The sequence below is a fragment of the Sinohyriopsis cumingii genome, chromosome 18 (assembly GCF_028554795.1).
Source record: "Sinohyriopsis cumingii isolate HCF-2022 chromosome 18, ASM2855479v2, whole genome shotgun sequence".
NCBI classification, from domain to species: domain Eukaryota; kingdom Metazoa; phylum Mollusca; class Bivalvia; order Unionida; family Unionidae; genus Sinohyriopsis; species Sinohyriopsis cumingii.
In genome coordinates, this window is record NC_142978.1 from 92,271,101 (window position 1) to 92,287,551 (window position 16,451).

The 16,451-nt window shown below is 41.8% G+C and overlaps 1 non-coding gene across 1 annotated transcript; it reads left to right on the top strand.

Annotated features, from left to right (window-relative positions):
• Positions 1–15,937: 15,937 nt before the first annotated feature.
• Trnap-agg (transfer RNA proline (anticodon AGG)) lies at positions 15,938–16,009 on the top strand. The gene has a single exon. It is a non-coding gene; the product is annotated as a tRNA-Pro (tRNA).
• Positions 16,010–16,451: the final 442 nt, after the last annotated feature.

Genomic DNA, 16,451 nt, shown 5'->3' on the forward strand with positions numbered 1-16,451 from the left:
ACCTGTCCTGGTAGTGTTCTCAGCGATATATCACGGCTAGAGGTACTAATCGGAGGAAAACGAGCCGGAAATAACTCTCCGGAAATAATCAATGAGGCCGCTGATATTTGCAAGCGGTTATTTGCAGGCGGTATCATGGACATTAATGCATATCGAACGCTCATAGACGAGTTAGTGGATGATTAAAAAAATTATAAAATTATAAAATTATAAAATTATCGTTTTTGTTAATTTTTGACCGTTTTTTGACTGTTTTTGGCCATTTTTTGACTGTTTTTGGCCATTTTTTGACTGTTTTTGGCCATTTTTTGAGGGCAAAAACCCAAGGAAATCATTTAGAGAAAATCGATGTTTTTCTGAAAAATCGAGAAAAAAACGACTATAGGCAACAAAAAACGACCAAAAATGACTAAAAATCAAGAAAAAACCAGAAAAAAACCAGATTTTTATCGAGGGCAAAAACCCAAGGAAATTTTGATAAAATTTATTCCGGTTTTCCACACGGCGGTGGGGGGGGGGGGGTAATCAATCACTGGTGATCACAATCACTGGTGATCACAATCACTGGTGATCACAATCACTAATTGGAAAACTGGTGTTTTTATAATAAGGATGATCATACACTACAACCACGATAAACCAGTACTCGTCTACGTGGTAAACTCGCGATTGCCTGTTTACCGCGCGTACTATGGAGATGGTCTCGGTAGCACCATTGTGGGGTTATTTACAAGAATGGCTCCAAAAGTAGCGCCGTTAGCCAAACAATTAGGAATGAAGGCTATTGATGTTATTCGTGATAAGGGTATTAGTGCCATTGGAGATGTTGCCGGAAAGGCGCTTTCAGCCGCGCGGGACAAACTAATGTCGTTGGTGAAATCTAGGGGATTTTCAAGAAAAAAACAGATGCCATCAACGACAGTGATGCCTGCGAATGTCAGTAAAGTAATAAATAACGCCGTGGAAGAAAAACTAGGGTCGTTGGCGACTTCGCCATCAGCCGATGCGGCAACCAACGCGCTCATGAACGCGATAGCGGGGAGTGGTCTACGACGAAAACGACGTTGATGGATTTCAATTGAAAACACCGACATGAATAATAATAAAATGTTTGCGCGAACCGCTGACCCCGCGTTTGATATGGACGCCCCAGTGCGCAGGGATGATTCTGTCCGTGATTATCAATATTATTCTTATTATGCAGCGCAACCTGACCTACGATCGCGAATTGAACTTCAAGTCCAAGATACCAGTAAATATTTTTTGCCGTGTGAAGCGTTTATCGAAATTGAGGGAGAACTCGTGACAAATGCCGCCGATAATGCACCATACGCAGATGACCATCGTGTTCGAGTTGGCTTCGTCAACAACGGTATCATGGCGTTATTTGAGAGCGCTAGATATCTTATTGACGGGCGAGAAATTGAATCAATAGAACGCGAGGTTGATGTTGCAACGACGATAATTGGGTTGGCGAGATACTCGGATGATTATACAAGATCGGCGGGCCCATCTATGATGTTTGCGAAGGACACCACCAATAACGCTGACCATATTCAGTACATCAACGTGCTGGCGGAAAGAGATACCGCAGTTGACCCACAGGCTGAAGCAGCCAATCCAGACCGCAGAGCAAGACCAGGCGCTAATTTCAATATTATAAAAAGCACCAACAATGATTACAATCTAGGATTCGCAGCACGAGTAGGAATGTTGCAAGGACCACGCCGACAGTTTTCATGCGCGATTCCACTCCATCACATATTTGGATTCTGCAGAAATGTCAGAAAAGTTGTCTATGGGGCTAAGCATACAATCGCGCTGACGCGAAGGGGCGATGATAACAATGCAATATGGCGTGCTGCTGGCGTCGCTGCCGGTAAAGTCATTTTAACTAAAATGGCATTGTGGATGCCGGTGCTGACTCCATCAGTTACCACGGAAGCACGATTGTTAGCATTTATGGAACAGGGAGGGAAATCGCTGTTGAGTTGGCTAGCGGTAACAACTGATGCTAAAGAGGATAACGTCGCCGATACGTTTACATGGCACCTGGCATCAAAACAGGGTGTTTCAGCCCCGCGTCATATATTCATAGCGCTACAGAATAGGGAACGATTGGGTAGTCAAGAACGCAGCCATATGATATTTGATCAATTAGGAGTCAGGGATGTTTCGCTGAGAATAAACGGACAACAGGAACCATCCGAGGATATACAGCTTAATTACGGCGACAACCATATCGCACGTGTGTACCATCGATTGCTGTCGTATATGGGTCGTGATCAAAACGTCGACACTGGTTTGCAAATATCACAACTTGATTTTAAAAACCTGTATCCGATTTATTATTTTTCGCTGGAACATCTTGATTTAACGAGACAATCCGTCGTTGATATACACTTCCGAGCTCATATAGCCCCGGGTAGTGTTAATTATAGAGCGGTTGCTGTCATTCTCAGCGATAAATCAATGCTGCTAGAAGGTGTTGGTGGACGAATGAGAATCGTTGATGCGCCAGTGGAAAACATGTAATTGAAAACACAAACGCGTTTACAATAAAATGTCGTATAGTGTCGTCAGTGTAGAGTTGACTGATGGTCAAGTCAAGAAATTACGATCAAAGTCGGCTAAACAATGCGGGACCACAATAACGCTGAAGCCGTCGCAGATGGCGGGTGGTAATCATAAGATATCGTTGACGGCGCGTCAAATAAAACATTTCAATGATGCGATGAAGAATAAAAAGGGTGTTCAAATAGATTTCTCGGCCGCAGCAATTAAAAACATGGAAAAGACCGGTGGGATATTTCCGCTGTTAGCTGCGATTCCGGCATTGATTGCCGCGGCCGCACCAGCAGTGGCTAAGGCGGCGGCGTTAGGAGCCGTTGGTACCGCGGCGGGAATGGCATTGAAGAAGGCAACCGGGAAAGGCTACAAAAAAAAACGACCCGTGGCCGGAAAGGGTCTAAGACTACCGGGAACCCCGTATTCATGGTACTCGGGGAAGGGTCTAAGACTACCGGGAACCGTTTAATGACTCCAATGTCTAATTTTGATTTAATAGACGCCGCAAACGCGCTAGGGATAAAAAACTTCAGAGGTGTTTTTATGAGGAACCAATTACCGGCGGCACCAAGGAATATTGAAACCGGTATAATTAACCTCGATGGATCCTCCGGAGCGGGAACTCATTGGGTTGCGTACGCGATTGATCCGCGTGCGATCGTCTATTTTGATTCATACGGGTTAGCCCCGCCGAAAGAGTTCATGCGGTATGTCCGGGCGTGTTCAGCCCGGGTTTTTTATTCCACGCTGCCAACACAACGATTAAGTGACCCACCGATATGTGGCCGCGAGGTATTAAACGTACTTGCGGCGATTTCATCATCGCGAAAACCACCTCATGTGGTTGTAAACGAATACACTAGTGGGGTCGTAGAAGCTCAACGGATTTTAGAGAATAACATTTACAATAATAATGATTGATATCTGGGGACGACCGGTTTCGGCGCTGAAAAAGCCCACGGAAACGCCCGCCACCGATGACATAAAAAACTAATTGAGGATGAAATCGCTGATACGTTGAACTTAACCAGTGTTGACCCAGATGAAATAGTTGTATTTCAAGACCGCCAGGGTAAATTGAAATCCAGTAATGTGTCGCTGGATGACGTTTTAATACGACAGCGTGATACCGCCGAGGACACTATCGCGCTGTATACCAGCGACGGACGACTCAAACCGGGTGAATCCATCTTGACGATAAATGGAAAAATAAGTACACTTGGCGACAATTATATAACCATGTCAAATTCGTTAAAGGGTTTACGTAGTGAAATTAAATTATATGAAGAACGGATCGTGTTGACGCTAACGCATTTCGACGATGTGCGACACATTGTCGATAGTTTTTTTCGGGGACCCCCGACGGCAGACGAACCAAATCTTGTAATAATAAAAAATGCTATTTCGGAACTTACGGCGATGTCGGCCAATTTACCCCCGTTGCGAAAAAATGTTAACAGGATCGATGACAACTTTGATAAATTCTTTGGTAAAAAAAATACCAAGCCGGATGAGATTACAATAACTATGAATGATATCACTGCGTATGGACAGGAAATAAAAACAATCAAAACTGATGTTGCAACAAACAAAAGGAGTGTAGACGCGCATGAACGGGAAATAGAAATAATCGGCGCTAATGTTGCAACGATCATAAATAATGTAGACTCGCATGGACGGAAAATAGAAACAATCAAAACTGATGTTACGACGATCATAAATAATATGGACGCGCATACACAGGAAATAGGAATAATCAAAACTGATATTGAAGCGAACAAAAAGAGTGCGGACGCGCATACACAGGAAATAGGAACAATCAAAACTGATATTGAAGCGAACAAAAAAAATGTAGACGCGTATTGGCGGGGAATAGGATTAATTAAAACTGATGTTGCAGCGAACAAAAAAGGCATAGACGTGCATACATATGAAATAGAAACAATCAAACTTGATGTTGCAGCGAACAAAAAAAGTATAACCGAGAATACACGGGAAATAGAAACAATCAAAACTAATGTTGCAGCGAACAAGAATAATATAGACGCGCATTGGCGGGAAGTAGGAATAATCAGAACTGATGTTGAAGCGATTAAAGACGGGCTACCGAGAGTAGCAGAGCAACTCGAAAAAATAAAAACCCCTCATGAGAACATCATCAACACAGTATACACAATTCGGCATGGATCATTCGATTGGACTCCTACACAGAATACAGTAAATATCACCGCAACTGTTAAGGGTATTTATCGACTGACACTGGTTTCAATGATGCAGTTTAATATATTATCGTCGAGTTCATCCGGGTTTAACAATACAATATCAACAATTATAGACAAGAACGCAACTGAACTGTTTACAATTTATGCCGTTGATAGAAATCTAGCCGGGGCAAACATCACATGGTATGTGGAATTTGTAGCGAATCTAAGTAATTAAAAACACTAGCTCTTTTAAAATAAAAATGACCACCAAGGAAATTGAATCAGAGGTATCACCGACGTCACATCAATATCGATTCGATACCGCAAAAGAATTTTCCGCGAACTTGAAAACGCTTTCCGAACAATACCGTGCAAAAATAAAAAAATACCGCAGAAAAATAACCGCCATCGACGCGGTCGTGTACTCGGTGTCGGGTATAGTGGCCGGTACCGGCGTCGTTTTATCCACGGTGACCACGATAGCCCCGATCGCTGTTCCAATCGCCGTCTCCTCGATGACAACAATTGCTGGAGTCGCCAACGCAATCACTAGGAAGATATCATCGTGTTTTCAGAAAAAACTCAACGAGTATACAGTAAAACATCAAATAGTATCCGACGCGTACTCGAAATTATCCGGGTTGATCTCGTTGTCAATTGATAATTTGTTCGTATCCGATGTTGAATTCTCCACGATGGTCCAGTTGTATAGCTCCGCGATGTCAAAAATCGAGGATTTTCAACTGGAAGCCGGAACCACCTGGTTGTTGAAATTAGACACTAAAGACAACAAATAATAATAATGTCGCTGAACCCCGAAGGGTTTCAATTACTTCAGCGGATCGCGGAGAACACCACTCCGGTACAAACAAATATGATATCAATAACGTCAACGAAACCCGAATTCAGTGTGAACTTCCCATCGCCGGTTCCAGTAAAGGAAATAGCACTGGCAAAATTGCGAGTATATCACAGTTGGCCTAATATCCGAGCGAACGCATTTAACGGACAACAACCTAATAACTCGCTGGTTTTTGCATGGACAAATAAACCCGATGGGACCCCAGACTGGAATGAGGTTACAATACCAACTGGGTCATACCAAATAGAACAAATCAATAAAGAATTTCAACGCAGGATAAAATCGATCACAGGAAAAGAATCAAAAATCGCTATTACGGTTCATGAACCGACGTTATCGTCGACGATTGAAATAAGCACACCGGGGTATATGGTTGATATTTATAACAGTTCAATAAGAACCATACTAGGATGGCCTAAGGAAAACCCCGCGGACTTGCACACGAATGAGAAATCGTATCATGAAATTATTACCAGTTATCGAGATAAATTATTTATTATAAAAAGCACGTTATTACCCAGTTGGTTTATATTTCAAGAAGGAAATGCCATGAAGTGGGAGTTTCATCATGACAAAACCCCTGAATCGGTCGTCACATTAACAGTTAATTTAAATGATATCACTGATATTTTTAGCGAGATTAATCGTATTTACCAATCACAACTAGAACAGCTACGGGAGACAAAAGCACGAAAACACGTTGAGGTGTTAAATCAACTTATATCAGACATGGAATATATCAATGAACGATTAGTTAAAATGATATCCGATAGAAGCGATAATGATAAACAAAAATTCCTAACCGAGTATAATATCACAGAAGCCGATTTACCCGATTTCAAGTTTCCAGGATACAACGCGCCAGAACTAAGAAAGTCTCTTAATGATTTTCTCGGTCCATCAACTTATATCCTCAAACACGATAACGGAGATGGTGGTAGGCATATTGCTCCATACAACGTAAATATTGCATTGGTGATAGCGATTAATCTAGTGTGTGATGCTATCGAAGGGAGTTACCAGGTGGATACCAAGCAATCAAATCAAGCTCAACAGGGGTATATCCTTTATTCATTTTCACCAACAGCCCCTCCGGGATTTTTAATCGTTGAGAGTCCGATTAATCCGGTCTATATGCGATGCCATGATCGGTTTTTAACGAGAATTAATTTTAGACTTACCGATCAGTCAAATAACCTAATTGATCTACAAGAGGAGGAGTTAGTGATCACTCTGTTTGTAAGATCATTGTAAATAACCACTTAGCAGCAGAGGGGGCGACGACATCGACGCGGTCGTCGATGTGCTTACCGGACGCTGACGACGCTGGGGATCGACGCGCAGAAGGTGTTAATTAAACCAAATGACGATTGGACGATCCCCCAACGACGTCGTCGTTTTTTTTTTACCAGGCGCTGACGACACTAGATCGTTGAGTTGCAGAAAGTATTAATTAAGCCAAATAACGATTGGACAAAATGTCCGATTCGCCCCCTCTGCTGCTTGGGCAACTCTAGCGACAATGGAAATTTAACATGGAGAAAAATCGTGGGCAAATCTAGCGACAAGGGGAATTTAACATAGAGTTTGGGTGTGTCTAGGGACAAGGGAAATTAACATGGGGAATTGAGTTTGGGCTTGTCTAGGGACAAGGGGAATTGAACATGGGATTTTTTTTTTTTTTTTTAAAGTTTTTTTTAAATTTAAATTTAAATTTAAATTTAAAAAAAGGGGTAGGGAATTGAAAGGCTATCTCTTTTCGAGAAATATGGCTGGCCCTGAAAAGGGCCTTTGGGTTTATATTAATGTATTCATTAACATAAAGGGCACCGCATTGGTCTTCTTCTTGTTCTTAGGCTGCGTCTCACTGTTGGTCCGTAAATCAGCACTCTTTTCAGGCATCCTTGTCTTTCAACGTAGATCCTACGTATCCACAGACTTGTGTTTGTCCTGTGGACAACGGTCCACTTGGATCGGACATACATGAGCAAGTCTGTCCGAAACATCATGGAAGACACACGGGTGGATGACTCAACTGTGGTCCACATCTTGAAGCGACGAGAACAGGTGAATCAATGAAGTGAACTGCGCTTATTTATAGGCAGAGGTAGGATTGAAACGGATTGAGTTCATTCACCAATCCGAACACGCGTTACAAAATTCAGTCAGCTCGCATCCAATCGGAAGAGAGCAGTTTGTGACGTCACGTAGTCTATATAGATTCGCTAGCGCTTGTGTGCAGTCAATCTATGCGATAGTGATTCAACATGACGGAAACTCAGAAAACGATCCATTGCGGTACACCAGCAGGGGAGACTGCCCAAGGGAACCCGGACTTACTTTCAGAAGAGGTACATTGGGATTTTGTGGATTTTCTTACCTCGCAAGAATTTGTTCCGGAACCTTCGTTACCTTCTTCATTACCGCAAGTGGAGAATTTTAGACAGAGACAGAAAGAAGAATTGGAGAAATTTATACAACGACAAAAGGAAGCGGAACAAGCTTTTCTCCTACAGCAGCAGCAGCAGCAAGAAGAAGAAGAGGTAAGAAAAAAACAACAGCAACAACAGCAAGAAGAAGTAGCAGCAAAGAAACAAGAGGGTGAAAATCAAACGGTCACGGTACTGTTGGACATTTTAGCGGAGTTAAGAAGTCTGAAACAAATGTATCAGACTTCTTTATCACGACCGAAGAGAATACGACCTTCCCGAGCTAAACACGTCAACCCTGTGACTAAGCCTGCCGTACCACCCTTAGTGATTTCAACCCAATCATCATCATCATCAACATTACGCAGTTCAGAAGTAGGCCTTGGCCGTGGCAAAGGCTTAAGGCAGTTAAAGTTGATTGCTTAAACTCACCCCTACACCAAAAAAAGGCCCTTTTCAGGGCCACCCACATTTCTCGAAAAGAAATACAATTTCAATTGCCAATAACTCAAAAATGAACCCCACCCATTTTACCCTTATAGTACGTGTCTGTGTATGAGTGCGTGAGTGTAGCTTCTTATTTTAAAATCAAAACTCAAAGACACTTACCTTATATCATTAATTTATTCTTTTCTCCATTTTTTTACAATCCAATTCACAATTCACAACACAACACTTTAATAAAAAGTTCATTGACTTCTTCTTTCTCCTTGTTTAGTCTCTCTGTTTTTTGAATTTCTTCACCGTTTTTTCCTCATTTTCTTCCCTTCTTCTTTTCTTCTCCTGTTTCTTTGCCTCTTGTTAATAGAATTGTCTTCTTTCTTCCTCTTCTTCCTCTGAAGAATCCCTCTCTTCTTCCTCTGAAGAATCCCTCTCTTCTTCTGAAGAATCCTTCTTTTCTTCTGACTCCTCTTGTTTCTTTTTTGGGCAATCTGGAGACCAATGTCCTTTTTCTTTACAATAATAACAGGTATCTTGACTTTTGTCTTTTTTAGCCCCTGTTTTTTTTCTTTTTGACGGTCTGGACACTCTGAAGACCAATGCCCTTTCTTCTGACAGATATAGCAAGTATCCTGACTTTTATCTCGAAAGGAAGGAGAATAGTCCGTCGGCTGGACTGAAGAGAATTTTCTAATGACCCCTCGCAAAGCTCTTACGAAACGTTCGATTTGGTTAGTCTCTTCCATCGTTGTGCTCGGCTTGAGAGTGAAATGAATAGTGAAAGGACAAGACACACACCCTTTTATATACGCTGGTCTGCCATGACTATAAATTAGTTTATGGTGTTTACACTTGAGTCATTTGACGTTTTGCACTCAAGATGAAACGATCCAGTTCATTCGAGAAGAGAGAAGAAGAAAGTAAGAGGCAGAAACGTGATCTATCGCCTCGTACCAGAGCTGAAATCTTGGCACAAATTCATGCCAGTGATTTTGAAGAGGACATGAGTGAACCAGAATTTGAAACCTCTAAACCAAGTTCGTCACCCTTAGTCAACCCTGAAAAATACTATTCCATTCGAGAGACGGAAAAGCGCTCCTCTAGAAAATTTAGAACCACGGCTTACACCTACAAGGTGAAGTTTAAAGATTTCAAGGCCGACGTACCCTTGGAGAAAGCAGAAGGGTTTATCACCGAGATGTGGGATTCTTTGCTCACCGCACTCAAGCGGCAATGTCAACCCAAAGAAGACGATCGCTTGACACTATCCATAGACCACGACGGTTTGAAATCCCCTGTTTGGATCGAGTTTAGCAGACCCGCAGAACTAACCCCTTCCAAAATCATGGACAAGATTCAACACGTACAACAATCTAATGACCAGTTTGACATCACCGATGGTAAAGCCACACTGAAAATGGCCCACGTCTCTCCTCCTCAAGGGACTGGACGCAAAAAGATGTTATTGGTGGACGACCTTCGCAACACCAAAACAAGTCTCGTCCGAATTAACAACCCTCAAGACCAGATGTGTTTAGCCCGTGCCATCGTGGTGGGACGAACCTATGCCAACAAGAACGACACGGTAGAATGGAAAAGAACCTGGAAAACTATTCAACGATCCGATCGAGCCAAACAACGAAATGAAGCAGAACTCCTGTTACAACAAGCCGGACTGTCCAAAGACACACCCTGTGGCATTCCTGAGATGCAAAAATTGCAAGATGCCCTAGCTCCACGCTACACCTTGAAAGTGCACCCTCAAGAAATGCGCGGGCCTCTGTTGTTTCGAGGCCAACATTTTAAGGACGGAAAATACATTCATGTCTATTATCACGATGAACATTTCGATACCATTACCAGTATCACCGGATTCCTGGGATACAGTTATCATTGTGAGAAATGTGACTATGGTTATAATAATCGAGAGCAACACAAACATTGTGGATGGAAATGCTCAGGATGTTTGGCCTCTCAACCCTGTCTGAGCGAAGAACCAGTGCCTTGTTCAACTTGTCTGCGCACGTTTGTCAGCCCTACCTGTTACCAACAACATTTGAAGACGCAAGGTTCACAGAAGAAATGCGCTTGTCAACTGCTGAGATTGTGCCCCGCGTGTGGACAAGGCATACGTACCAATAGTGTCAAGGCACACGTATGTTCAGGAAAGAAAAAATGTCACATTTGTCACCACATCGTGGACTTGGAACACCAATGTTACGTGCAAAAATACCAACCCCCACCAGAGAAAGAGGACGGTCACAAGAAGAAAGGCAATTTCATCTTTTTCGATTTCGAATGCATGCAAGAGACTGGCATTCACATTCCTAATTTCTGCGTGGCTCATCGAGCGTGCGAGAAGTGTATTCAAGAACCTATCTTCAGTTATTGCCCTCACTGCAGCAAAATTCCTGGAGGGTGTGAAAAAATCTTTCGAGGACCAAAGACGCTAGACGATTTTGCCAAATGGGTCTTAGACCCCATCGACAAGACGTGGAGCAAAGAGGACATCGAACGTTACCGAGATTGTCATCGCCATGCCACAGTGATGGCTCACAATTTCTCCGGATACGATGGACAGTTTCTTTTGAGGTACTATACGGAACATGGCACCGAACGTCCTAAAGTGACTTTGAACGGAGCCAAAATCATTTTCATGCAAGTGGGACAAGTGCAGTTTAAAGATTCGATGAGTTACTTGGCCATGCCTTTGAGTCGAATGCCTAAAACGTTTGGAATGACAGAAATGGCTAAAGGGTACTTTCCACACTTTTTCAATACGGAAGCCAATCAACATGCCGTTCTACCCCATTTGCCTGAGGCTCACTATTACGACCCCGACAACATGCGTACCGAACAACGAGAAGATTTCTACGCTTGGTACCAGGCTCATGCCTCTGACCCCTTCGACTTTCAGGAAGAAATGTTAAAGTAGTGTCGTTCCGACGTGGACATTTTACGACGTTGCTGTGGAAAATTTCGAGAACTGTTCATGGAACACGGAGGGGTCGATCCTTTGAAAGAAGCTTGCACCATTGCCAAAGCGTGTTCCTTAGTGTACCGCCAACGATTCATGCCTCAAAAGACCGTGGCTGCCATCAGTCCTCAAACGACCAACTATGTCAAGCGTCAATACTCGGTCAAAGCCCTACGCTGGTTACATTACTTGTGCAACAAGGAAGGCAAATGGATTCAGCATGCCTGCAACGGAGGAGGCGAAAGGACCATCGGAACGTATTCGGTCGATGGCTGGGACTTAAAAAACCCCAAGATCGTGTATGAGTTTAACGGTTGCTTATTTCACGGATGTCCCGTCTGCTACCCTGACCGTGACACTAAAAATCAGTTTTTACAACGGACCATGGAAGACCTGTACCAAGACACTTGTCAGCGACGCTTGAAGTTAGAACAGCAAGGATACCAAGTGGTGGAAATGTGGGAACACGAATACGATCACCGTTTGAAAATCGATCCCGAGTTTAAACGTGTCGTGGAAAGTTACAAGCTGATGGAGCCCCTGAACCCGAGGGATAGTTTGTACGGAGGAAGGACCAATGCCACCTGTTTGCTGTACCAAGCCGACGAAGGGAAAGGAGAAGAAATCAAATACTTGGATGTGTGTTCGCTGTATCCCTATGTGTGCAAATATTGTCACTTTCCTACAGGGCACCTGCGATTGCTGACGGAACACATCGACCTGGTCAACATTCGACAATACGAAGGCTTGATCAAGTGCAAAGTTTTGCCTCCCACGAACCTATACCATCCCGTCTTACCTCACCATTGTCAAGGCAAACTGATGTTTCCCTTGTGCCGTACTTGTGCCGAAACGTGCAACCAAGATCAGCCTTGTCAGCACACCCAGGAAGAACGGGACTTGACGGGAACCTGGGTCAGCGTAGAATTGTTCAAAGCTATGGACATTGGATACCAACTGTTAGAAGTGTACGAAATTTGCCACTTTCCCAAGACACAACAATACCACAAGGGTAACCCTACTCAGAAAGGCATTTTCGCAGACTACGTGGATGCCTTTTTTAAACTGAAGCAAGAAGCCAGCGGCTATCCTTCCTGGTGTCACACTCCCGAAGACCAAATAAAAATCAAAGAGAAATACCGGGAACAAGAAGGCATCACTTTAGACCACATCGAGAAAAACGAAGGCAGGCGATCGTTTGCCAAAGTGATCTTAAATTGCTTGTGGGGTAAAATGGCACAACGACCGTGTTTACCCAAGACGGAATATTTGACAGAACCTTCCCGCTACTTCCAGATGATTCACGACAAAACCAAATACATGAAACACGTGGACGTCGTTCGAGAGAATTTAATCTTGGTCAATTACGAAGAAGATCTGGACTTTGTACAAGACGACCCTTTTGGAAACGTCATCATTGCGGCTTACGTGACAGCTCATGCTCGCTTAAAATTGTACGAAGCTTTAGAACTGTTAGGGGATCGCGTCCTGTACTTTGACACGGACAGTTGCATCTACATCGATCGACCGGGTCAGCAACACCCTAACATCGAAGGAGACCGTTTAGGAGCCTGGACAGACGAACATCCTGACGACAAGATTCTAAGTTTCGCGAGTGGCGGTCCTAAAAATTACGGCTACGAATACCGGGACCCACAAGGAGAAGTGCACACAGAGTGTAAAGTGAAAGGATTGACTCTGAATTATCGTACCAGTCGTGTGGTCAACTTTGGCGTATTGAAAGAAGCATTGCAGTCTGGAGAGGATGCAAACTTTAAAGTGACCACCTACCAGCCGAACAAGATTGTACGTTTACCCACTCACCACATCGTCAGTCGACCCTTGGAAAAAGTCTATCAAATCGTGTACCAGAAGCGAGTGCGACTTCCCAACCACTTTACTTTGCCGTACGGTCACATCAATATTGGTCAGCATATAAAAAAGGACAACGTCCAAGACCAACAGTTCATTGTCACTACTAAGACCAATTGAGAAAAAATGAATCCCTTCAAACAGCAAGTATAGAGCGTAAGACTCAAGTCCAACGAGAAACTCGGGTGTGATTCTTTGCCTCACTATCACATCACCAATGCAGTAACACATCTTAGTTATGTATGTACTAACGCCATGACAAACTACGTGCAGCTAGTGAAACTTCCAGACCACAAAACTTTACCTTATGGACATACTGATATCACCCAGTATAAAAAGGGACGACTTCCAAGAACGACATTTCATTGCGAGGACAAGCAACGAGAAAGATGAATCACTCTACGCAGATGAAAAAAGAGAAGGAACAAACATCACTGACCTCTTTCACTACCATACCGTCACAGCAAAGTGCGTCCAAGAAGGGAAAGGATTCAGTAGACCTACAGGAGTATTTTAGCATCCAAATGACTCAGACAGCGACCTCAAGAAAATTTAGAACGACAACTTACACCTACACGGTGAAATTTAGAGACTTCGCGTCTGACATTTCAGCCGAGGAAGTAGCAGGTTTCATTACGGACCTACTTGACTCACTGTTAGAGGAACTCAAATGTCATTGCCAAGTCAAAGATCGAGGTCGTTTGAGCCTATCTATATATCGCGACAGTTTGAACTCACCTGTATGTCTTGGATTTAGCACACCTGCAGAAATAACTTCGTCCAAACTTTTTAGGGCTATTGAAGACGTGCAGTCGATGAGAGGAAAATTTGACATCAACGAAGGAAAAGTAACCATTCATATGGTATACATTGTACCTCCATGGGAAGAAGACGATGACTGCACTTGATCTGCTTACTGATAAGTGTACCTAGCACGATGGATATAACAGCCGATTTATAAATGAAACGGATTAAGTGATGGGAAATATCTACGCTGGGACACAAGTGCTAGCTGACCAGATTTTTAACAACGTGTGAGACGAATAGAGAGAGAGAAACATGAACTTTGTCCTATTTGATTGCATGTTACTTGTTTTGTGTTAGCTTTGTCTTATAAATGAACATTAAATGTAAACAGGTTTACTAGAGCCAAGAACTAAATAACTAGTAAATAGGTTTGTTTGATGTAGAAATGTTTATGTATTAAATGGATAGTGCTTAGACCAAAGCACAGGCCAGAGAGCCCATGTTTATACTTGAATAAATGTTTTGAACCCATACAATAGACTTTTCTTTTTTGAGCCATTATTCTCTCTGTGAGGTTTGTTTTAGAACATTTCTGTCGTCTTTTCTGTGTGTTTAAATGTGTATTTGTATGTTTGTCTCTATCTACCCTTTGTTCTTATAAATACATTAAAATCCCTATAAAATGTTTTGACCATATAAACCTCATGACGTCACCCAAAGTTCAATTCCCATTGACATCCAGGTGACATTCCCATGTTCAATTTCCATTTACGACAAAGTGCAAACCCCATATTTTAACGTTAAAGTCCCATTGACGTTAAAGTACCGGTCCTGTTCAATTTCCATGTTCAATTCCCCTTGACGCTCTACAGTTCCATCCATGTTAAAATTTCCCATGTTAAATTCCCCTTGACGCCAGAGTGAATCGACTGTTTTTGCATGGTAAGTCCACTTCACGCTAGGGTGACCCCATATACTACTTGTATCTTTCATCTAATAACGTCATATCTAAATGATGATATTCAGATTAAATAATATCAAAGAAAGTAGAAATTGAACAATTTGTTACATTGTTTCGATGAGATAATATATCACATTAATCAGTCGAGTAATATTGCCTTTCAACACCAATTACTACATAGTCGTTGAAACACCTATATTCTTCAATGAGTGTTCCCAAAACTTAACAGAAATTTCAACAATCTGGAACACACAAAAACAATTGGATGCAGATCTTTCTGTTTCTCTTATGGCGCTAAATAAGTTGTAGTAGATTTTGTTGTTATCGAATAACGGTTTTCAGACATCGTAGCGATATGCCTGAAAAATTCATAACATTGAAGTAATGTATCATTGACCAGTATCCACCATAACTAAATATCACTTCGCATTAAATTGCAAAGACTATTTGTTGCTGTAAGCCGAAGGATGGAAACAAAATACAAAGAATGCGTGACATAATTCTGCTCATCGTGAAATATAGTATACATGTAATGCATTGAATATGTAAAGATTTATCATTTGATTTATATATTCTGTTTATCAATGTTTCAAAAGTCTGTTTCAGTATTTTGATGCAATTTAATCTTTAAGTACTATTACAAAATGTCCTTTATCATACATCTGATCGTCACTGATAAGTTCAGTTTTAGCACATTTCACAAGCGTTATCTTGTCAGTCGTCATTACCCAACGTCATTTATGGATTTTGCAACGCTGTATCATAAAACATGAAAGTAACTTGGTGCAGGTATACATCAATGATAAAAAGATGGAGATATGCTGCATTATACTATACAACTTACATCATTAAATTTCACATACTCTTTTTCGACACGGCTCGTTGGTCTAGGGGTATGATTCTCGCTTAGGATGCGAGAGGTCCCGGGTTCAAATCCCGGACGAGCCCAACGTTTTTAATCATGTTTCTACTTCGTCCACTTTGTCTCGATGTTTGCAAATATTCTTCAAGAGACATTAAACAATATATATGAGATTGATGGATATTTCAATCGTATTTGACTTTACATATGACATGAATGTGACCAACATAAAGAGTACACAATGTGATAACTGATAGAGCATTACAAAACGAGAACGAGTTCATATCTAATGTATCCACGATGCATGATTTTATCCATTGTATGATGCTATAAACAAGAGAATATAACAAGGGATGATCAGTCCTAATATACACTTAACGAATATATATATATATATATATATATATATATATATATATATATATATATATATATATATATATATATATATATATATATATATATATATATATATATAATTGTGAGTGTGATTTGAATTTTTAACGTACCTTTAACAATCTTTCAGTC